This window comes from Gouania willdenowi, chromosome 18, assembly GCF_900634775.1.
Source record: "Gouania willdenowi chromosome 18, fGouWil2.1, whole genome shotgun sequence".
NCBI classification, from domain to species: Eukaryota; Metazoa; Chordata; class Actinopteri; order Blenniiformes; family Gobiesocidae; genus Gouania; species Gouania willdenowi.
The window spans coordinates 25720572-25745497 of NC_041061.1; the positions used below are offsets into that span (position 1 = coordinate 25720572).

Consider the following 24926-nt stretch of genomic DNA (forward strand, 5'->3'; position numbering starts at 1 on the left):
GGGAGATACTGAAGGATATAGCATGTCATTACACCCATGGGCAGCTGCAGTAACAAATATGATTAAACCAACAGCAGGATGGTGTTTTTGTGTCCTCACCTCTGAGCACTTCTTGCCTAGTGAGATCCCTTCTTCCTCTTCACCTTAATCAAACTTTTTCTTCCTCTTCCCTTCCTCCTGGTCCTTGTTTATTCCATATCTTATACTTACTGTCTTTTGTGCACCAGCAGCATCCCATGATCCTTTAGAACATGATCCTTGTAAATGCCCCCCACCTGCTCCAGCCTGTGTTCCCATCCCCCTCCACTTGCTTATTTCCTCTCCCCTCAGTCTGTCCTTCCTCTCTCTCTCTCTCCTTGCTCGTTCTGCTCCCTTGGCCTTCCCTCTGCACTGCAGCACCTCCACAGCCATTAATCTCAAGGGCCTCTTTAGAGTGACACACAATGACCGTGTGTGTGTGTGTGTGTGTATGTGTGCACGTGCATTAGTGCACGAGTCTAAATCTGTATGTGTGTCTGCATCTGTGCCTATGTGTTCATACATTTTTGCTGCAGTCTGTGTGCACGTGCAGTTGGGATGGGCGATATAGACTGAAGAAATTATCCAGATTTCTGGTATATATCACAAAAACAATAAATAATAACACCATTCTCAAGTGTAAACATGTTCCTTACAAACACAAATTAAGTTGAATACATCGACACTAGACATATTAATAAAGGTTACAATATTGAAACATCAATTTTATATAGCGCTTTTTTTGGACACTTAAAGTCGCTTTACAGAATTAAGGGATTAATCTTTTACTCCACACTTAGTGGTGGTAAACTACTATTGTAGCCACAGCTGCTCTCAGGCACACTGACAGAAGTGAGGCTGCCATAGTGCGCCACGCACTACATTCATACTAGGCAATGTGGGTGAAGTGTCTTGCCCAAGGACACAATGACAGATACCACTGGGGTGACTGCCACCCCACTGTGGCACCTGGAATTCCCAGTGGTCTCCCATCCAACTATTAACCAGGCCCAGACCTGCTTAGCTTCTGAGATCAAACAAGATCGGGCAATGACTGCTGACTCAAAGAGCTCACAGGCTGATATTTCTATGCAATATATTTGTGCATGTGGATGACTCTATTAGTGTTATTGTATGCATTTAATTTGTTTCCTCACTTAAAATGTGAATCATTTTCTAAAAAAAAAAAAGCACACGAAAAGCAAAAATAACTCTGTGTTTTTACTGCTGCTGAATCTTGTTTTGTTTTTTGTATCTGATAATGAGTAACATAACGTTATGATTGATAAATATTTCTCATATTTCCTATAATTAAACCAGATCAAGCTTGATTATTTATTCATTCAGGATATTTTGGTGTAATAATCATAATAGTTACATTACAGCTTTGTCTTGTGAACACATGAAATATAATTTAAAAATAATGCATTTCACAAGTTGGGATGGGTGAATTTTTGTGGTTTGATGACAGTAATCCATGTACTTTTCACTGGTCTATTCCTTTTATGAATTTGGTGGTTTAGCTTAGCTTTGTTAGCTTTAGTTGAGTTTCCAATTCATAATCGTTGCTGCAGGTACATCTGTTATTGTGTTTGTGGGAATTTTGGGTGGATCTGGCAGAGGAACTTGGACTGGTTCACTTTGTCGGATTGTTTTTTGGACCGATTCATCGGCAGGCCAATTTAATCGGCAGATTTTTGCGTGTTTCACGTGTATCGGCATTGTAATATGTGTGTAATATTGATCCTGTAATATGATAGGCGTGCAGGTGTGTACGCGCGTGCAGGTCTGGGGGGTATTGGGGGGTGGATCCATAGAATAAAATGGATCCACCCCTCATACTCAACACATTCCAGATTGTGTGCCTTCCTTTAAAACCGTGAGCTTTCCTACAGTGTCGCAATAATTATCGTACCGTGAGGTTACTACCGTGATTATACCAAACCGCTACGTCCCTATAAACTAAGGTTTCTTCATTTACATCTATGAACACTAATCTTGTAAAACAAGGGTCTCAAACTACAAGTTTCTCTATAGGCTGCTCTTTTAAAGCCACATGTCCATAACAACTCTCTGTTATTGTATCTACAAACTCAACAAATCTGTGGAAGCCACCAGAGCCGGAGCCACCCTTTTCATCAGGTGCAGACATAATTGTGGCTCTGAAGCCGCTATTTTGTCCGGTCACTTTTTTTTCTCCAAGTTGTTTTTGATTTTTTTTTTCAAATATAATCTCTAACATTAAAGAATTTTTTGTACAAAACTAAATAACCCCTTCCCGCCCCCCACCCTATGTTGCTCTAACAGAGCTCCAAACCTACTGCACACACCAAGGCTTGTATACAGTAAGTTATATACCCATACACAGATATACAAACTGGGGTCTGTATTCCATCGACTTCCCTATCTTAATGCTGTGGGATCCATATTTTCCAGAAATGTTAATAAAGGTTGCCATACAGTGTAATACCTTCATTGTTGCCAGACATTTGATCATGTCTTTTATCCATTACTGATATGTTGGAGGAAATTTGTCTTTCCATTTAAGTAAAATTAGCCGCTTAGGCAACAGTGTGGAGAATGCAATGATAGTTTCTCCTTGGCTTGCTAAGCTCACACTCAGTGGGGCGGCACCAAATACTGCCGAAAAGGCAGAGGCTTTCACCTGGGTTTAAGAATATCTAAATACATTTTAAATAATGCCTCCCAAAAACTTTGGGCAAGACCAGTTGGTGACTGGTTCCACTGGTCGGAAGTTAAGTCAATAGTTAGCAAAAATGTTGCTAGCTTGGCTTTGGACAAGTGAAGGTGATGCAAAATCTTGAATTGAATGATGGTGTGTCTCAAACGTAAATGAAGAATTATCTTATCTAATGCTGACTTTCACACCTCATCTTTAGGTGTTCAGTAAGATCCTCTTTGTTAGGGTTTCAGGTTAGATGAGTTAAGTAAAGCCTAGATCTGTGATGGGAACGAAGGGGAGTTAGGTATGAAATTACGTACTGGGAATGCAGTTTTTTTTTGTCCAAGCTGATCAAAAGACATTAAAACATTGTTGGCATACCTCTTATTTAATGATGTAACTTCTCCCTCAGCCCAGATTTCAAAAGCTCTATCAATAATTCATCTTGTAAATAGATGCTTCTTCACTAGACGACCAGAAAACGAGATGTCTATGAGTGATAGGAAATGTCTTACTTGTTTCCAGACTTTAAATGAGTGGTTCACTATTGGATGTATTGTGTATTTAGTAGGGATGCAACAATACAGTCAGCCCACGCTTCAATGCGTGCCTCGGTTTTTTGGTCATGGTTTACGGTTCGGTTTGGTTCCGATGGCCCGGTATATTAAAATGTTTCCAGTGTTTAAAGAAAATTTTAAAGAACAGCAAGGGATTAAGAAAGAGTGCTACTTTTTTTCATTTTAAAGCATTTTATTTTACTTTGAAGCAAAACAAAATTCATACACATTCCTGTATACGGTGTATTGTATGACATAAAATAAACCAAACTTAATAAAATACATATAGAAAAATAAAACTTCTAAAGGACACAGTCCATTTACAAATATTCATTCAAAATTAAAATCAACAAAAATGCATTACTTTCCATAAATAAACCTGTGCTTCAGGAAACTTAAACTGGCCATTTATTTTGTCAAATGGATCCAGCCTACTTAAAAGATGATAAAATTCTACATCTCCAGCCGCCGAAAACAGCTGCAGATCCCTGGCGATGAACACCTACTGCCTTTGGGGTTTTTCTGAACAAGTGGGGTGTGTCTGAATGAAGGCTATTGCTTTTTCGCTGACTGTGTTACCTGTTCGGCCTGCTTCAGACAATGATATTGCTGGGTGATGGCGCCGCCATGATGTGAAGTCATGTTGAAAGTGTTTCCATTCAAATAGGCGATACTAGTAAAACAATGTTTACAGACACTTTTTTGTTCACCATTTTCTCTTCCTTGTCATTAGACTCAAGAAAGAAAGTGAAATGTTCCCACACCACTGACTTTAAAGACTGCGCTGCTCCTCATTGCTAACCATGCTAAAAGTAAATAACGCTGTCAGCGTTGCCAAACTTTAGCATGTTGTGATTGGCTTATTAACTGAGATTTCTCATCCTGGCTGCTCTACAAGGTCTTTTAAAGAAAATAACCAAACCTCTAGAGTTATATATGATCTTTTGATGGAGCTTGCAATTAAAATTCACTACAGCCAGGGTTGGGGTGAGTTATAATTATAATTGTGTAATTGATAATTAATTACAATTATGATGTAATTATTATTGTAGTTGTCGTTGAAAAAATCTGTTGCTGCTGTAATTATAATTGAATTGCAATTTAGCTCAGATAATGGAGTTTTTAATTGTAATTCACTTTGAAAATTCTATAAAAACTGTCAATTACAATTGAATTAAATGCAAACCTGTGGAACCATGTTACAGTTCTATGGCTTACACATACTTAGTTACAATCAATAAACTATGTTTAATATCAAATTTTACCCCTACCTGTCAGTTCTCTTGAGTATCAATTTGTTATTTAAAGAATAATCAAACCTCAAACCCACTTTTTCTGCTGAATACACATTTATGTGGGTAGTGCTGTTGATTTAACATTTTAGTAAAAATATTTAAATTTTGCATATTTAGTTGTAAAATGTCAAGTTACTGGCCTCTAAGGGTTGAACGCCGGCTATTACAATTTATTTTTGCTGCCGGCTGAGAGGGATGACCATCGCGCATCACCAATTGTCACTGTTAGCCCCTCCCCTCCTATAAAAGCTGAGAGGAGGGAGGAGGGTTTCTATGGTGTCAATTTAGTGCCAAAACCCAAGCGCATAAAAACTGTCATCGCGCACTTTCGGTGCCTTTCTGCGCTCTCGCCGTCTAGGTCTGTACGCTCGCTGTTACTTCTGTGATCTCTCGGTGATGTTGTTTTGGCACTTTGGTGGCGGGCATTGGTCAGTTTAAACGTCACTTGAAAAACGATCAGAGCCAATCAGAGGTACAAAGGTCTTCACGGTGGAAAGTATAATAGAGGAGCTGAAAAAAAAAGAATCAATATTTTTAACTTGAAACCCATGTATTTATTCGGGCCTTCATGTAATTTACTGTTACATAATTGTATAAGTTTAATATTTATAGATTCTTTCTTAAACATTTTTTTTTTAATCCTCTTTTGTTTTATCAACATTTTAATGTTGATAATCATTACGTTCTATTTTTTATTATCATGTTTTACTGTTTTACTATAATGTGTGTTTTTTTACTAATATTTAATTATCCATCCATCCATTTTCATACCCGCTTATTCCCGTTTAACAGGGTCGCGGGGGTCTGCCAGTGCCAATCTCCGGCTCTCATAGGGCGCTGGGCAGGTGTGCACCCTGGACAGGGCGCCAGTAATATTTAATTATTCTATGTTTATTGTTATTGCTTGTATTATACTTTATTATTTTAACAACCCAACATTTACTGTAGTTTTGTCTTATTTGATGTTTTATAAATCTTTTTTTTTTACATCCTATGTTTTGTCTGTCACTTCTACTTTGAATTGTATTTGATTTGTTTGAAAAGTGCAATATAAATTAAAGTTTGATTGGTTAGCTGCTTGTCATGTTTGATTAAACCAATGGAGTTTATTGCAGCCTATTTGTGTATTTGAAATGATACAACTGATTATCTGTCCTAACATGGAAAACCACAGGTAACTGGTTTATTTAAATATTTTGATATTTCAATAGACAAGTTGTCAAAATATGTGTCCTCACTGTAGCAATGGAGGAAAGGTGTGACATACCAAACAAACTATTTCAGGTGACACATATTTTGACAACTAACCCTATATAGGAAATCAACTGACTGATTGGACTAATTATGCTCATCAATGCATTGTCAAGGAACGATGGTTTCCAGGTCGGTGGTCCCTGGTGCGTCCGGTACGCGGCGAGGGCGCAGATGTTCACACCGTATCCAGAGGCCACAAATGAATCCTCCGCAAAAGAAAAAACAAGGCACTTTAATTTAAACATTAATAAAAAGTATAAACGTTTATTTCAATTCAAATATCTGATATCAAAATAGGCTGAGTTATGTGGAATGTTTTCCTATTTTCCTTTTATTAATATTATATTTTATTATTACCTTTCTTTTCTATTATTTTTCCCTTCTTTTTATCTTATTTTTTTTTTAATTTTTATTTTGTATTTATTTATTTTTTTTATACTATTATTATTATTATTATTATTATTATTATTATCATCTTGTTATTTGCACATTATAGTCTAACTACTGTTTATATTTATACTTATGTTTATACTTATTATCATCTCTTCTAGTTGATTGTTTATTATTGAATTGTTTTCACTATTGGAGAGAACACAGTTGACCGAGTCAAATTCCTCGTGTGTACAACATACACTTGGCGAATAAAGATGATTCTGATTCTGATTCTGATTTATGTTTTGTGCCTTATATTAATTTACTTGCGGTTAATACAAGTCCATGCACATTTGCTGTTGCTTTTTTGAAATGCACAGTATCTGAACATTTTTGATAATCTGTCCTTTTATTTTTATCCTTTATATACTATATATATTTTAAAATCTTTCTACTGTTAATTTACACCGTAGCTCAGAGATAAATTTTTTTCTCGATTTTTCTGTATGTCCAGCACATGTTGAAAAATTGACAATTAAAGATTACTTGGATTTATTTCTTTGATTAATGCATTTTCTGTGTTAAATGCAAAAGTAAAACAATAAAAAATATACATACCTTTAGAAACGGGCTCATGAAAAATTGCTTTATATTTGATTGGCTCGTGTTTGCTGTTCCGTTTCATTTTGTTGCCCCATATAGACCCATTTCGTGTGACATTTGCATACTAAATTATGTGCATGCGCGCGCAGGCTTGGTGCAAAACAACCAGAGGACTGCATTGTGCTAGCATCGACACGCCATTGAAACACTTTTGTTTTCGTATAAAAACAACACAATGTTGCGTTGCTGATTGCACAAATAGGAGTACCAACAATCCAGGACTTAAATTTTACAACATATCGGCTGGTGGGCACCTTTTTCAGAAGAATAGATGAGACTTATGATTGCGTGCTATCAAACAGAGGCTGACAGCTGACGTATCTGACACACATACGGAGAGAGAGAGAAAGAGAGAGAGCGCTGAAACATTCCGGATAAAGTAAATATCAGTTGGTTTATGATAGAAATAAACAGCATAAAGTTACCAAATAACCACATTACGTTTGTTCAGAAGCGATCGTGGACGGAGCTCTATCTCAGTCTAGATCCAGTAAAAAGTGACCATAAAAAGCTGTAAATGGACTGATATGCAGACGTGGGACAGTGAGGAGGAGACTTCATGTGGAGATGAAAACTCATCCGTTAAAACTGATCAGAACGCGGAAATACACGGAAACCTTCGTTAACAGGAGTACAGCAGCCCGCCTACCTGCCCATTCATAACAAGTAGTTACAGCATCTAGAGACTTGGATGCTTTTAGGTTTTGTTTCGTATATTCACTGGGTTTGAACATCGGACCAGGAGCACACATCGGATGACCATTTGTTTTCGGGAATGCTGCATGGGTCCCGCAATAGTTCACCTGCACTTAAAGTGAGTTTTCTTAAATAAGTGGCTGCGTCCTCAGGTGACAAACTTTCTACATACTTAGAACCACTTTCGAGCCTGAACAGCGGTTCATTCATTGCCATTTTTCGACATCATCCTCCAAGCCGTGTCTTTAGCGATGTTGTGCAGCGTGCAGCAGACCACAATGATCTGGGCTACTTTTTAGGGGCTGTAGAGCTGTGCTCCACCAGTGCGTTCCAAACAAGAGAACCTGCTTTTCAGCATTCCAAAGGTGCGCTCCACAATGTTTCTGCTGCTGCTTCACCGAATAGCTCCAAAATGGCATGGGTTGATAAACGATACATTCTTAAAATTGTGAACTCAAGGTCTGAAAATGTGATCCCTTGGTCATCTTTCCTCTCACCTGCGCCGTCTCTTCACAAATATCACTGCTGCCATCACTGCGTAAAAAGCTTTGACAGCTACCACCTGGTTGTGGTGCGTGCTAAATTTATTAAAAAAAAAAAAAACGGGGGGGCGCTATCAAGTCCAGGTTTGATGAATTGCATTAATTCAGTGGAAACACTGCATTAATTTATTGGCATTTCCTCCTGCCATTTTTTGCTCCCCTTATGAGATCTGCCTACTTTACATATTCATCAGAAGGAAACGCGCTAAATGGACTGTGGGCGCATTGTGACGTGCAGAAGACGTGCAGTCCTGATTCCCTGGGCTTTGTACCCCTTGATAGCGCGCGGAGTGACGTTTGCACACATTTTAATACCCCTAAACCTTTAGTGAATCCACCCCTCACTGCGGTGAGCTGCTCATTCCCAGTGAGGATAGACCTGAGACACTCAACTACTAAAAAACTAAAACAGAATGGGTGTATTGTTCTTTCCAATGTCTCTCTCTTTGATAAAAACAAGAATGCCTCCCCGCTTTCGATTCCAAATACCAAACTGTCAAAGGACATCAAATCATTTTCCCATCGCCTGCTCTCCCTCTTTCCTTTCATCTCTTGTTCTCTCTCAATGTTGTCAAAGAAAACGATTATTTATGGTTTAATATTAATGGTCCACTTTATTAAATACAGCTTGCAAGTATAAGAAAGGACCACAAGCTTTTTCTCTCACTGCTCCAACTTTGTGCTGAAAACGTCCTCAAAGATGTTGGTCATGTTGACATACAACACACAGTGGCTGCTGATTTGTCGGCTCCACATTAATTATGTGAATTTCCCGTTTCATTCCATTACAAATGTGGTATAGTGGCTGGAGACGAGGCAACTGTGGAGGCCATTGGAATACATTATTTTTAGCAGACACGAGTGACTCTATGGTCTTCTGCTGCTGTGGTCTTAATGATTCAACATTGGTCATGTGCAAAGAGATAATCTTCTGCAACATTAGTGTTCGCCACTAACCAGTGGTTGTTAAGTTCTGGTGCTCTCCATTCCAACAGTCCTGAGAACCTCATCTTCTTGGGCTCTGGTACACTTTTGCTCAATGCCTTTACATGCACACAGATACCGAGCTTTTTGATGGAGGACCTCTTGTCTTGTCTGAGTAAACGTGATGGAGGAAAAACTGAGCTCCAGACAAACGTCATCAGACTCTGCCTCCATTGAATTGAATTACAATCTTTATTGTTATACCTGCTTACTAAGTTTTAAAAAATCCACTTACTATTGGATTAAGCAATTTATAAGTTTTTCTGCATGTAAACAAACTGACTGATGTTTGCCGATCTATTTGCTGGAGAGCCAAGACTTCTGAGTGTGACAGAATAAGGTCCTGGTTGCTTTGTCGTGGTTGATGCTCATTTTGTTGTTTTTATCACTTCTTTTTAGAAAAAGGACTGGGACTTTAACGCAATGATTCTGATTAAAGCTGCAGTATGTAGAATCCTCCCTATGCTCTGTTTAGAAACTGAAACCTCTCTTACCAGTGTCTTGTCTAAGCAACTTTTTTTTTTCAATAGAGACTAGTGACAAATGTATGGACTTTATCTTGTGTGGTCCATACATTTGTGGTCTTGTGTGGTCCTGTAAATGTCTTTTACAGGGCCAAGAGAAGGAGAAGAGATTCACTCAGAAAGCTTTGTATTACAGTATGCTCAAAGATGATTATGAAGTTTTCACTTAATGATGCCAAAAAACTTACATACTGCAGCTTTAATTAATTACAGAAAAATAACGCAGTGAAATAAAAAAAACATCGTTAATCGCTTGTTTTTGTTGCGGTCCAAACAACGATTGTACAAGTTCCCAGCATAACCATAATACTAATGCAGAGACTACAATACGAGACGGATTACAGTATAGATTATAATAACACTGCATGGAAAACAAAAGCCCAGTGGCGTGCAAATTGTGCAAGAAAGAGTTTGCCGATCACAGGAGCTTTGCAGCCTCTGCTACAATCTTAATACTAAACCTGTAGCAGCTAGCACAGACACTCGGACAGTGCTAGCTGCTACATGCTGCGAGCATCTCCAATCCACACCTGACAACATGACAGGGTTCAGAGCCAAAATGAATAAGTCCATGAGTGACAAATGAACAGTCACTGGATACATGATTGTAGTGACGGTCGACCACTCTCGGTGGTAGAGGATATGGGGCTAGAAGCGGTGTGCCTTTTAAGGTGTTATTTAAGACCTAATAAGCAACATTGCCTAAATAAACAACCACTGTTTCGCAACACAGTGAATTTAGATCCAAATTGAGGTAAAACTAAACTTTTACCCCTTTTACACTTCACATCACTTCCTCACTTCCAGGAGCCTGTGCAGTATTTGTGCGCATCAGAGATATACTATTAATTAGAAATAAATTGAAATTGAAATTATTGGCCAGTAGTGAAAATGAAGAAACCAAGATTGAAAGCCAAAGACCAAAACACCATAAAATAAATTAATATTAATGCTTCAAAGAATAAATCGACCGTGGCTCAGTAGTATAGTGGGTCGTCCAGTAACAGATGGGTTGGGGTTTCGAATCCAAGTCATTGTTGTGTCATTGGGCCACATTGCCTTGTATGGATGGGTATGAGTTGTGAAATGAATGTTTGGTGGTGGTCTGAGGGGCCACACCTCTGTCAGTATGTCCAAGGGCAGCTGTGGATACATTGTAGCTTACCACCACTGGTATAACTGATGTGAGTGACTGGTGTGAATGAATAATGGTTTCTGGTGATTACTTTTAATATGAAAACTTCTGCTCTACTTGCTTGTATGTCTGTATATTAGTCCCAGGAATTAGGGCTGTGCTGTGAGATTCAAGATATATCAAGTTTTCTATTTTGGCGACATAGAAAACTACGATATCGCATATATTGATATATATATATATATTTATAGCTTGTCAAAATACTCATAATAGGAGTCACAGCTTATATTTCTTAGAACAGCATGTAAAGCTCAGTTAGATGGATTCCTGAGTGCTAACCTTCCTAACCTTCTAACCGTCCTAACCTTCCTCGTAACAAGCCACACTACAGAACTCACTCACACATGCTGTCCCTTACAGGTGAAAAAGTCAAAAGTGGAACATATTGTGCAGCTGTTTGTTAATAAATGAGCCTGTGTGGCATTTTGCATCAGCAAACCAAGAATTGTCTTTCTGGTCAGACTTCATTTGAAATAAAATTATCAAGAATTATTTCATGTATCGCCATTTTGAGAAAAAATATTAAGATATGAGTTTTGATCCATATCACCCTGTCCTAGTGAGAATGTTCACAGCATTTCAATGTCAGCAAAGGTAGGCCTACCAGATTCTAATCACATAATTGTATTAATTAAGTGGTTGACAAGTGGGTGTTGTGGCAGTTTTGGATTAATTGAGACGGAGTCATGTTTGAGGGTTGCTGGTCAGATGCTGACACAGGGTTTATTTGGTCAATAGATTTTGGAAGCAGGCCATTCTGGGATTCAGAGGTTAACAGGCTTTCAGTGTGTCTCAATAAATCTGCCGTTGTCCTGTGCTCTCAGTGTTTTGTATGTTGTTGATAATGGTCATAACAATGACAAAGTCTCTGAGAAGATACCTTGGTGAATCAGCGTATGGTGGTATCTGGCCTGCTTAGGGCAGTTTGACCAGAACGAACCAGGAGAGATTCTGTAATCACTCGGGGTGTGAGGAGATCTCGTGCCACAAGATCTCACGAGATTAAACTTGCTATTTCTCACTGCGTTAAAAATCTGTTTCGCGAGATTTTTTTATTTAATTTTTTGTGAGCTATCCAAACTTCTATTTGTGACCTGTGGGGGCAGTAATGCCCCTTTGCTACATCTAGCCTGCCAGGACCTAAAGCAGGAGAAGGAAAAAAAGAAGAGGAGGAGTACATTTTAGTTCTAGTTTCAGTTTGTTGAAGAAGTTTATTAACAGTTAAAAGAACATGGCTGGAGCATGTTGGTAATGACAGGCTCTGTTTGCACTTTGATTTATTTTTGCACATAATATTGTTTAACTTTTTAGTTTTTTAAATTTTAGTTTTAGTTTCAATTTGTGGAAGAAGATGTGTATTAAAAGCTCGTGCTCACATCATGCATGTAAAGAGCTATAATAAAACATTTCAAAATGCATGTGCAATTTGGTTAAATAAAGGTCTGTTGGTCGTCATATCTTTTATCATTGTAGTTTTCTTAAAATCTTGTGTCGTTCTTGTTCTCGTGAACCCAATATCGTGTCTCGTCTCATCTCGTGAGCTGAGTGTATCATCACACCCCCAGTAATCACACATCAGTAGGTATTTTAGATTTCTTGTGAAACTGTCTTAAAATATAAGGGATACTGAAGCTTGGTTGGGGTGGCGGAATGGCTCGGAGCGGGCACCAGAAAATGTCCCATATTTTCAAATCCAAAACTTGACAGGTATGCTTCCCAACACATTTCATCAATGTTGCTCCAATAATATCAAACATGTAAAACATTACATTTCTTTAACGAGCAAAAACTATCAATAGTAAGATCATCTCAGCTTAAAACCTAGTTACTGATCTGAGCTGTAGAACATTCAAGAGGATTTTTGGCTCAGGTTCTCCATTCTTTTGTGTGTCTGAGGTCAATAACCATTTGGACCTCAGCTCACAGCTTCTTTGAGAATCTAAGACAGCAAAGAGGCCCACGACCATGAAGGCCCCTCTATATTTTACGATACGCTAGAGTTAGCATCATGATGTTCTCTTGTTGTATGGGGAGCCCCTTTTATACAATTCCTCATGCTGTAATTCTTTGCCAACAACCCAGGCATAGTTACATCAGGCCAAAGCATCCCCTCGTGTGTTGTCAAGCATTAAGACGTAGGGATCGTAAGTCATGCACACATGATTTATAAAAGATGCATTTCCTGCAGAGGTGTTTTATCTTACAACACAGTTCTATTCAATGTTAAAGAATGGAAGTATCCTAAAAAGTTATGTAATGGTGTCCTAGTGGTTCTTCTGTTATCCAAGCCTTTTTTCTCCTCACTGAGCCTTTAACACTAGGCAGGTTGCCCATTTATGAGGAAGCGTAGCACCAGTGCTAAATGGACATTTGTTTACAGCTTGTCTTTGTGATTCCTTTGTAAAACATTACATTTTCATGCAAAATATAAATTGTATTTGGAATTGATCTTTTCCATTCTTGGTTAAATATTTCCCAAAGTTTAGACTTTGGGTTTGCAAGCCCCTATTTTTTTTTCTAGAAAATTAGCCTAATGTTTTACTATCTTATTCATCAGCACAGTGGATTTTCAAAGACTGCGAATAATAAACTGTGCACTACCGGATGGACATCTGTCACTGCTCTTACGTCAACATTTGTTACACAATCAATATGTGCAATGAAAATAAGTCAATAAAAAAATAAAATAAGAGAGAGAGAGAGAAATTGAATTCCTTCTCTGAAACAAAAGCTTTGGTAAAATTTGACAAAGGTCCATACATCAGAGATGAAAAAGCAATTTAATTTTAGTTCTCTTTAATGGGTAGATGTAGTGAAAATGTATAAAACCAAAAATGTGTTCAATGTATTACCAATGAACAAAATATGTGCATCTTTTTATTTAAAAAAAAAAAAAACACATTATAAGGGTTTTTTTTTTTAGAATGGTTTTATACCGTCGGGCATCAAATTGAGAGCCACCATTTTGGACAGGATATGACACTTTCTTTCATCGGCCCGACCTGTCGCTTTAAATAAATGCTGCATTGTGGGAGGTAGAGGTCTGTTTATCAATCAATCAATCATAACTAATGGTATCTCAAGACACTGAGATTGATTGATTGATTGATAATGTAAAACTAAAATGACGTGGCTGTAAAATGATCAAGCATTTGGCTTTTATTTTTCAAAAAAACAACATTTGGCTCTAAAACTAAGCTTATTTATTGCAATTTAACCATGTAGTGTTAATAAGTGCCAGTGCCAATAATTAAATAACAATACAGTTAAGTCAACTAACTAACTACTAACAAATAATATATCATTTCTGGGGTGAGCCTATTTGCTATGGTAACCTAGAAACCTGTGTGTATGTGTTTGACAAACACTAGAATTATGTTTTTAGCAGCTGAGAAAATTAATTTATCTCTGGCTTAATAAAGTATTTCTATTCTATATCAAATATTGTGCTGCTGTCATCACTAGAATTATCACTGTGATGATCAGAGACAGTGTTTAAAATCCACAACATTTCAGAGCACAGGCACTGAGGCGTACCACAATATTTAATGCTATAATTTCTCAAATTGAATGCCCTTTTTCTCAAATGTAAAGCTTTTAAGGCCTTAAATTTGGCTACATCAATTTTAATGCCTCACCTTTTTAAGGATTTAAAGACCATCTACCCTGGTTTGTGTACAATCACACCGCTTACGTCTCCTCCGCTGGCGGTACGAAGCTCCACTGCTACATAGGCCGCTGGGTGTAGCCGCTGGGTGTAGCCACTGTAGCAATCCAAAGCTAGAGTTGCAGCATCTACCGCACTATAACTGTTTGATTTACCTAAATCTAAGATTACCTGGCGGTGGCATACTATTTTAGAGTAATTACGCTGAAGGTTCACTGAGAAATTATTAGAACTGACTGAGTTATCTGCTGTTTTACATCCGTTGCTAACGTTAACCTTTGCAGTAGCAGCTGACAGGCACGCAGCCAAATACACACGCATATGTCAATATATTGTGGCTGGAAAACTTCCGCGTTCATTTTCATTGTCCGGTTAATTTATTTATTGATTGATCACTGGCCCAGGACTAAATTAGTGCTACATTACGTTGTTTCAGCGAAGCTTGTTGAAACAGCATGCGATTGCTTTCAGTTCAGATGCTGCATCATTGAAGCCATACTGCTGTGGTATGCCAAGTATTGTTTGCAGTAAACACATGATTGCACCTTGCTTTCTTCATTTTTGAGGATGTAATGATCCCAGACTTTAGACGTTCTCTGTTGCTTACTTTCCGCCATGGCGCCAACTAAATGCAGAATGTTTGTCGTGCATTTATGACGCGCTAGTGGTATGCGGTCCCTGCGCTTATAGTGCGCGTTTTAAGAATGTAAAGATGCTTTGAGGCACAATTCTTGCCTTGAGGAATTTTTGTAATCGAGTAACTTGATGAATCGTTTCAGCCCCGGTAGTTAGCTTGACTTGTTGCTGTAGCAATGGCCAGTGCAGTCAAAGAGGAGCAGGTTGCTGAGCTGCCCTCATCAATACCGTGTTGCTTTTATTTATGTTGTACAATCGTTAAAAGTGTTAATATGTAAGTGTGTGTAGCTCTGTGTCTACAGATGCGTCACATGCATAACACTGCAAATTGGACTGTTGTAAACAGATGTAAAAGTAATCAATTCAAGGGGAAAAAATAAAGCACATAGGTGGGTTTGTACAAGGAGAGCAGAGACGTGATTCCAGGTTCAATTAGTACAATGCTTTATTTTCTTAAACACTATATAAAACTATTTAGACATAAAATAGTTATCCCTTCTTCTTGCAAATCCTCACTCATTCAACATACAACAGGTCTTCCCATTCAGTTGGACACAAACATTTCACACAGACAAGCAGAGAGGCTAAACCAGGTGCCAAGAGCCGAAGCCAATGCTCTCAGAGTGGCGGCCGAGTGACAGTCAAAACGCTGAGGCAGCCTCAGGCCCAACAGTTAACGTGCACTCACTGTAGGCAAAGCAACAGTGTGCCTGTATGTACTTAGCTTGTTAGCATGTCCCTGTGTTCCAAGGGCTGGTGGTCATCCGTCTTTTCGGAGCCTCCTTCCTGCACTGATAGTGTTTCCAGGATCTGTATAATACATTGACACCTTACCACTACAGCGAACCGGCTAATGTTAGCATAAATGTTAGCGACAGAAATGCGTACCGGCTGCAGGGTAAGTTTCAGGAGGCTGACGATCACCAGTGTCTAGAGTTTACTAAAACAGGGAAATCACTCAGGGTCTGTCATGCAGGCTGATAAAGACTAATAAAACATTGAAGACAAGGCAATTACACGCTTACCGATCAGGGGAACAACGGGAATACGCAAGCCAGGTAGTGGGCAACAAGAGTGCCAATTCCGCTTCTGGGAGTACGTAGCAGATCGTGAAGTGTGCGGTTAAACCGCTCGGACTGGCCATTCCCAGTGAGATGAAAGGGGCTAGTCCGGGACTTCTCGATCCCATATAGTTTGCAGAGCTGCTTAATGAGTGCACTCTCAAAGTTCCTACCCTGGTCAGCATTAATCCGCACCGGGGCGTCCAACTTTGAAAACCATGCAGTTTGATCTTGAGTCAGAAAGGCAAGGATGTATTTGCTAAAAACGTCCATCAACATCAGGACATTCTCCAGCCCATTGCGGGTTGGTTCAAACATGGTAAAATCAATGGCCAAGATTTTGTTTTGCTGTATTACCAACAAATGTCCCAGGAAACTCCAGGCTGATGGCCCAGCATCCTTTGCAACATGACACTATTCACAGGTTTGACACGGTCCTATCAACACCTTGAGGGCCCTGGTTTTGTTGGACCGCAGTGAGGACCTGTGATTTCAAGGCAGCAGGCAGATGCATCTGAAAAACTGGTTCCCCACCATCAGAACATGAAACCTGCCTGTGAACACTCCCGCCTTCTCAGCCAGTTGACTCCACTGTCTGAGAAGTGTCAGAGTGGGCCGGGACAGCTGACTATGCTCATCACGGTTTGGGTAAAGTTTCTTCCACCAGAAGGCTAACATTTTACCAAGCACCGGGTCAGCCTGCTGAAGGGCACAGATGTTGGTGGGTAGTTGCAAGGGGAAAACCTCTACAACGACCTGATGCACTTCAAACCCTGAGGCTTGTAAAGCTTGCCTCAAGGCAGTTGGGTGCAGGCAGGACAGAGCATCCGCATTTGAGTTGTTTTTACCTGTGGATCTTGAAATCAAAGGCAGCCAGCTGGCTTGCCCAGCGCTGCTCCAGAGCACTAAGCTTGGCTGATGACAGGTGGCTCAGGGTATTGTTGTTGTTGTTTTCCTTGGAGGACCAAAAGCTGGGCAGTGCCCTGCTGTGCACACCAGTTCCTTGTTTGGATTGATTTGGAGGTTATTAAGTATGGGCGAACGATGCTGCCCAGAGTCGGTTCACTCCGTCACTACAGTGACAGTCTTTTGTTGGTTGGTCTGCAGTTAGAAACCTTCACAGTGTGTTTGTCTTTCGCTGTCACCAGAGTTTTTCCTCCAGTCGTCGTATCCCACGTTTGTGCGCGAGGCAGCTTCTGCTCTGGGAACAATCTTCTTGCCATGCCAGTTAACCTACGACTTATGTTGTTTGAATAATACCTGCATCAAACCTTCTTCTGTGTATGCCTGATTTCCAACATCTGGTTGATACTATCTACTGTATTGTCTGAAAGCAGCGCATATTGATGACGTAATTCTTAGACCAAAGGGCCAAGCAACCCCGCCAGGTCCTGGCACAGATGCCAGCATCTCCCCAGCATGCCTACTCAATGGAATCGGACACTCAAAGTTTCCCATCGCGGGGTATGTTGACACAGAGTTTATGGATAGACTCAGAGTTTGTTGAGAAGAGAAGATAAGCTTTTTTATCTTTTGTACAGCAGCAAATAAGGGATAGTAGCACTTCATAGTACTGATAGTAGCAGTGATAGTAATGGTATGTAGAGAGGTGTATGTGTGGTCAGTGGGGGTCTTGTGGTCTGACAGCAGCGGGAAGAAAAGATGCTTCACACACAGTGGATGGAGCATTTGGCCTCAAAAGACCTCTCCATATATATCAGTGTGTCCCACAAAGAAGGAGTAGACAGGTATTTTGACAAGTATGTGTAAAATGAAGACAAATCACCTCTATTTTAGGGAGTTCAATGGGCAATAGTTGAACCTAAAGTGGCCAAGTATTCATACGCTAAACGCAAAATTGTTGCGTGCATAAAGCTCATACATTGTGAATAGGGATGATAACGCATCTTCATCCTTTTACCTTTAGACCCAGTGATGAACTGAGTAGAGATGTTCATATTAGCTTTTTGACAATAAACAATATATCTCCATGGAAAAAACAGGTTAAGCCTATTTTTAATGTGATGTCCCACTGGAAGTTTTCTGCAAATAAACATTATTTGTGCAAAAAAAATAAAATACTTATTAAACTTCAGTAATGGAAAAAGTGCCATATTGTTGTCTCAAACAACTGCTGTGTCTGCCTCAGGAGTCATCCAGAATAATCGTCCAAGCAGTTATAAAGTTGAAAAAACTACAAACAAGTTTTACTGTAAAACAGTAAAAAAATACAGAATAAAATAACCTTACAAGTTGGACAACAAAAATATGACATACTATATAATATGCTAATGAGCTAGCGCTAGCTTAGTAGTTAGACATGAGCTAGTTAAATATGTACAAAACAGGAAACAATAATCTACAGTTATTTAACATGGTAATATAGATATTACCATGTAAAAGAACTGAAGACACCATATGCACTGTCTACCATATAAAAACACTTACAGACATTGCCTTAGCACAAAGAATGGAGGTTAACAAGACTTTTCAATAGTTCTTGATGTGTCATGGAATATTGAGAAACTTAAACAACATTTTTTTTCTACCGCTAGATAGCACTACAACACTATTAATACGATATACTGTAACACAAGGTTTGACGCAGAACAGCACATGTTGGTTTTTCACAGATATGGAAAAAGCGATAGCCTACCGATGTCAACCCATATTACATTCTAGTCTTGAGCAAACCAAAACGTGGAACATAATTTGCCCCCAGTTATTATATTTAATCTCCTTTAGTGAAAATATTGATTCCCCAAAATACAGGTATAACAGGTGTTTTCAGACAGATAACCATACCTGTCAAGTATCCCGTTTTGACCAGGAAACTCCCGTATTTTACCCCTCTTTCCCGCCATCTTCCCGTATTAGTGTTTTCCCATAAATATCCTGTATTAATAATAATAATTAAAAAATGCCTTACTAAACTGAACGCCGTCACTAGCCTCGCAAGAACTACCACCTGAAATGGACTGAGTGGCAGTTCTCGCGAGATTAGTGCTGACAGCGGCAACAAACAGGGAAAATAACTCGGAAGAGAGATGAATGAATGAAGACGTTCCGGCGAAAAAAACTAAGAACTGGTGTAAATACGTTTTAAAATGGGACATAGAGTTGACCTTCCTAAAGAGCAGCAGGATGGGACACAGTTACCACGGAACCACATATGTCACCATGAAAAACCAGCCAATCACAAGCGCCACAAATAGACACTGCTTTAAAAAGTGTTAAAGAATGTAAAGTCTGCAACAAATGTGTCTAATAAGTCATTAGTGAATACCAGAGAACCACATGAGTGAGCATGAGAAATTATCAGAAAAAATATAATGAAAATAAAATGTTAATGTCTAACTTAAAGACAAGCAATATTAAATTAACAGTAAATATGCAACGTGTTGACTTGTATATGAACTGTAAGTATATTAAATAAACACATGTGCTTCATATAAACATTTATGTTTATATTTAGGCTGTTTTATAATTTAGGAATTAGGGCTGGGCGATATATCGAGATTCAAGATGTATCAAGTTTTCTATTTTGGCGATATAGAAAACTATAAGATATAGCTCAGTTAGATGGATTTCTGAGTGTCACATATTGTGGATCTGTTTGTTAATAAATGTGTCTGTGTAGCATTTTGCATCAGAAAATTTTACCAAGAATTGTCTTTTTGGTCAGACATTATTTGAAAAATATTGAGATATGAGTTTTGGTCCATATCACCCAGCCCTAGTAGGAATGTTCACAGCATTTCAATGTTAATAAAGGTCGACCTACCAGATTATAATCACATAATTGTATTTATAAGTGGTTGATAAGTGGGCATTTTAGATTTCTTGTAGATCTATTTTAAAATATAAGGGAAACTGGAGCTTGGTTGGGCGGGTGGGACAGCTCGTAGTGGGCACCAGAAAATTTCCCTTATTTTCAAATCCAAAACATGACAGGTATGCAGAAAACCCTCAGACGTAACTAGTTAACTTAACACTTTGGTCCGTCACATTAAATTAATAACATAATCTTAGGTCACTGGTAACAGTTACTAAAGCCTACAAAACAGAGCAATCAAGAGGCATTTCAAACATTTTAAACTGATCAACAGAGCACGAAATAAATTAATAAGTTCATGAATGAAAAGGTTATGTCTCCTGCTAATTGATATTTTCATTCAAACAACGTCTCGCCATCTCACCCAAAAAGTTGTTTTTACTGCATTGCCAGATAGAATTGGTAACTTCACCTATATACTGTCAAAAATCTACCTCAATGTCACCTACACCACGTCCTCCCTTCAACCCAAGCCTGCAAAACAGCTTCTGTTGATGTCTGCTGTTTTGTTACATTTTCTCACATACATTCATGTCTTATTTCACCTGTAAAAGAGGCATCAAGACTTGTCTATTTATTGTTTACTGATTGATTTATATTTAACCCCATTCATTTTTATTTATTTATTTTTTACAATTAGAGCAAATGGATCTCAGGGATTGTCTCTAAAAGAGGATAAATAAGCGTCCAGCAAAATGTGATATGATGCACTATATATAAGGTAATATTAAATAATGAATCAATGTTATGCTAGTTTACTTACTGGCTTTTATGTGGGATAATTCCAATGATTGACAGTTGAAGAAAACCACATCCTGGAGTTTTCCAGCTAAAAATAACTTTTATACAATTTCAGGGATAGTGTGAGTATCTGTGAGGGTTGATTAAGTCAATGAAACATCATGTACTGTACATTTGGCTTCTGCAAAAAAAATCAAAAAACCATGTAAGTTTTACTCTCTCAATTGTGTCACGATCTACTTTAATTTTCCTTATGTTGTCTTTGAATCAGTTTTTGTGTTGTTACCAAGCTTTTTCATATAACTTCTGATTGAAATATGTTAAATTAGGCTGCATTTCAATTTGTTTCTTTTGTATTTGTACATGTATAATTACAATTAATTTTAGCTATTGGCTGAGAATAGCCACGTCCCTCCTATAAAAACTAACACCTGTGGGCTGCAATACGTGGTGAGTAGGTTAGATTGAGATAATTGAGAATAGAGAGGTAAAGTGAGTATTGAAAAGGTAGATACCATAGCATAGATTGTTTTTTGGATGTTTTATAGTATAAACTATACTTGTCTTAACTACTCTACGAGCCCCGCCCACAACAAGGCATTTCTTTTAATTTCCAGCCTAGTAGTGATTCCGACGATCCAAAACTGTAACATTCTTTTTGTATTTCGTCTTACAAGTTAATAATGTTTTCTAAATTTGCTTCTTTTAGTTTATTTCAACTCAGTTAACTATTTGTAACCAGTTGTCTCATATTACTGTGCCAATGTTGTTGTTTTCTTACCTTTAAAAAGTCTACTAAGTTGATCATTCAGCGCCACAACTCACTCGACCACACTTATCCCACAAGAGTCTAAACAATCCAATAAACCTCCAGTTCACGATCATTATAAAAGATCTTTTTGTAGCATTAAGAACAAATAACAGAGAGTGAATCATATCACTCTATCACAGCTGAGACATCTGACTGCCCTCATTTCCAACAAAGAGTTTGTTGATTTCATTCTCACTCATCCGTCATTAAACACAACCCAAGAATACAAAGATACATTGACTGGATGGGGTGACCTCTTGAATAGTGTTTATTTAAACAAACACTTTGAACAAGGAATTAGTCTAAATGTCCAAAAACAAAATAAAACAGAGGTTCGGTAATGTAACAAAGCCATTTGCAGCAGCTTTATTTCAAAATTCAGTCAAAAGGAACGAGTATGACCACAAATATGACAACTTCAATCAGAGCGTATCAGTGTAGAAGCGTCGTGTTTTGGCTCTTTCAAAAATAGCTCTCCTGTATCAGCAGTAAAGAGTCAGTGTAGACCAGAATTATCCATCCAACCTTTAAAGGGGAAGTGAAACATATTGACAAGTAGATAGATTTGAATTAACCATGTTCATAAAGCATCAATGGTTCATTGTTATTTGGTGTTTTTTGTTAATGAGAGCAATGTGAGCCTTATGAAACTCACATGGTGACCCTCCTTTTACCACAAAAATCTGTTTCGAGATAGAAAGATTATCTATACAAATCCTAGAGTTTGTTTCATGAATATTTGCCTTTGCAATTTAATACTGACAAGTTGACCATAAAGTGCCTACCAGTCTTACCATAGAGTGTAGATTACTGTGTCAGTGTCCAGCATACACTTTGCCTTATATGTCATCTGTATAGGAAAGCTAGCTCATTTTGTTCCATGTACTGTATATTACTTATAAATCTCATTCTGATTTAGTTTTATGTGTTGCAAATCCATCTTTGATGTCTGTTCCTGGCTGGTTTTAAAAAGACTACTCTGATAATAGCAGAGACAGAGTTTTGTTTTGTTATGGACAAAATACATTCTTATACATTGTTTTGTTTTGTTATGAACACCTGTGAATTAAGCATGTGGAGATTAATCAGTGTCTAGATACAAACGTGCGTGATGCAAGTGTATAGATGCATTCAGTGTGTATCGGGTGAAATCGAGATGCATCGGTCACTGCGTGCCTGCATCGGTAAAATTCATGGTTGCAGCAATTTTTTCATCCATCCATCCATTTTCTGACCCGCTTGTTCCTGTTTTCAGGGTTGCAGGGAAATTTTTTCATGTTGTATTTGATTCTATCCTGTTTTCCCAAGGCACATTGAAACCACAATGTGCTTCATGTTTTGTTTTGAACACGTACTGAAGCACGTTGGGACCGCAACAAACTTAGAACAACATGGAGGTCAGCGAGAGCAGCAGCAGCTATAGATGAGATTCATGACGCACCTACTGTAAATACTTTAAATCCGTTGTAGAAAGATGGTAAACTTGATAAGATGCAGGTAGTTTGTATGCTCTGTTGCTAAACCTTACACAAACTGAGGGTCTCACTCGTATCAATACAGCGCCCATTATCATGTTGAATAGCATTGTACAAAATTGCATTATATCGCATTGTGTAGAACTGAATCGCCATCAAATCAATATCAAATCGTGTCGACTGGGGAACAGGGATGAATCGTATTGCATCGTATCACCAGGGGATTCAATGTATCGCTAATGTATCGTATTGCTGGTAGTGTATCGAGATGCGTATCGAGTCGTTGTCAGTGATGGAGATTCACATGCTTACTGTGAATGGTTGCTTACTATGTCTGTTCTGTTGAAGTTCTAAATCATGTCAATGGCATTTAGTATTTGTATGATAATGTCCTGTTGTGGTGGCCAACTACATTTTTCTAATCTAATCTAATCTTTTCTCAGGTAACTATATCAATACTAAGCACAGGGGGAAATCTTTACCCTGAGAAGCTTTCTTGACATGTACATTTTATTTTATATCATGCTATTTTTCACCCATCTCCATTTGTTCTAAGAACCCCAAAAATATAGTATTTGAGGTTTATTTCCCAAACTCGCCTGTTTTCCAGAGTTTTAGCCTCTGAAAAGAGGCAAAAGAGCAATTCTACACAAACAGGCCGATTTGCGTCCTACTTATGCATATTCATGAGTGGGCGTGTCTATAGATGGGACACTGACTTTCTCCACCCCCCACATGGTGACGTAGGGCCAGAGGATGACCCGCCCTCCTCCCACCCACTCTGTAGCCGAGCTCATGCTGCTTTATAAACACGAGACAGAGCGTGGGGGCGGGGCGTTCGCCGGTACATACATAGACTGTAGAAAATACATACATAGCACTGCGCAAAGGACGCGGAAATGCTCACCTTTGTGGGCATGTCTGTTTACATGTCAATCACGACAGAGAGCTTCCTGGAGGCGTGGCTTCTCCAGCTCAGTGTCTAATTTTTCATCATCAAAGTGGGAACGCGTCATCAAATTGGAGCGAGGTGTTTGGGCTCACCCTGCAGTAAGAAAGGAGCAAATCACCCTCTAACTAACAATTGAGCGAATCAATGAAAAAAACACTTTATGCATGTGTATGAAGACATAATAGAACTTTTATGATGTTTAAAGCACAGAAAAGTCAATTTAGCTTAACATGGGCCCTTTTATGAGGCCTGGTCTGAGCTGAAACATGCAGTCTGGAGAAGATACCCTTCAAATCTGATACAGTAGGAGCAGTTTGCTCACGTGGAGTGGGTGAAAATACCAGGTGAAGAAGTCTCATTGACAGGTACAGAAATCGACTGATTGCAGTGGTTGCCTCAAAAGGTTCAGCAACAACATATTAAGTTAATGGTACCATCAGTTCTGTTCAAGCAGTTCCATTATTTTGTTTTTTAAAATAATTCTGTTAAAAACCAATGTCTAATTTTCATTTGTTCATATTCAGCAAATTCTTATTTATTATCACTTTTGTCAGTTTCAGGTTATTTCAGTGATCATTGGGGTTTTTTCTTTCTTTCACGGGAGGGTACCAACATTTTTGTCCACGTGTGTAAAACAACGAAGTGTTACATTACATGTGTGTATATATATATATATATATATACAAACATAATATATTTTTAATATATTTTTAATTGATTAAAATAAATGCAATGGTACTAATGACTGGCAGTGGTTGCATAACAGTTAATGAAGCAGGCTTGTGATCATAAGGTCACCGGTTCAAATCCAACCCCATTCATCACTGTGTAATGTTGAGCAAGTCGTTCAACCCTAACTTCTCGTGATGTACGTGTCTTTGGATAATAATGTCTGCTAAATGAAATTGTAACAATTTATTTCAGTTTTTGGCCTTGGTTTTCTCATTTTCAGTTTTGGCCAAGAA

General features: G+C 38.4%; 1 protein-coding gene across 3 annotated transcripts in view; it reads right to left on the reverse strand.

Moving 5' to 3' along the window:
• nat16 (N-acetyltransferase 16) overlaps positions 1 to 24926 on the reverse strand; it is a 56810-nt gene that overhangs the window by 27738 nt on the left and 4146 nt on the right. The window contains exon 1 of one of the 3 annotated variants that reach the window (XM_028474968.1): positions 100 to 143. The exons of the other annotated variants lie outside the window; for them this stretch is intronic. The gene's annotated coding sequence lies outside the window, so the exon portion shown is untranslated. Of the gene's footprint in view, positions 1 to 99; positions 144 to 24926 lie in introns of those variants that run through there. 3 annotated transcript variants of the gene reach the window in all.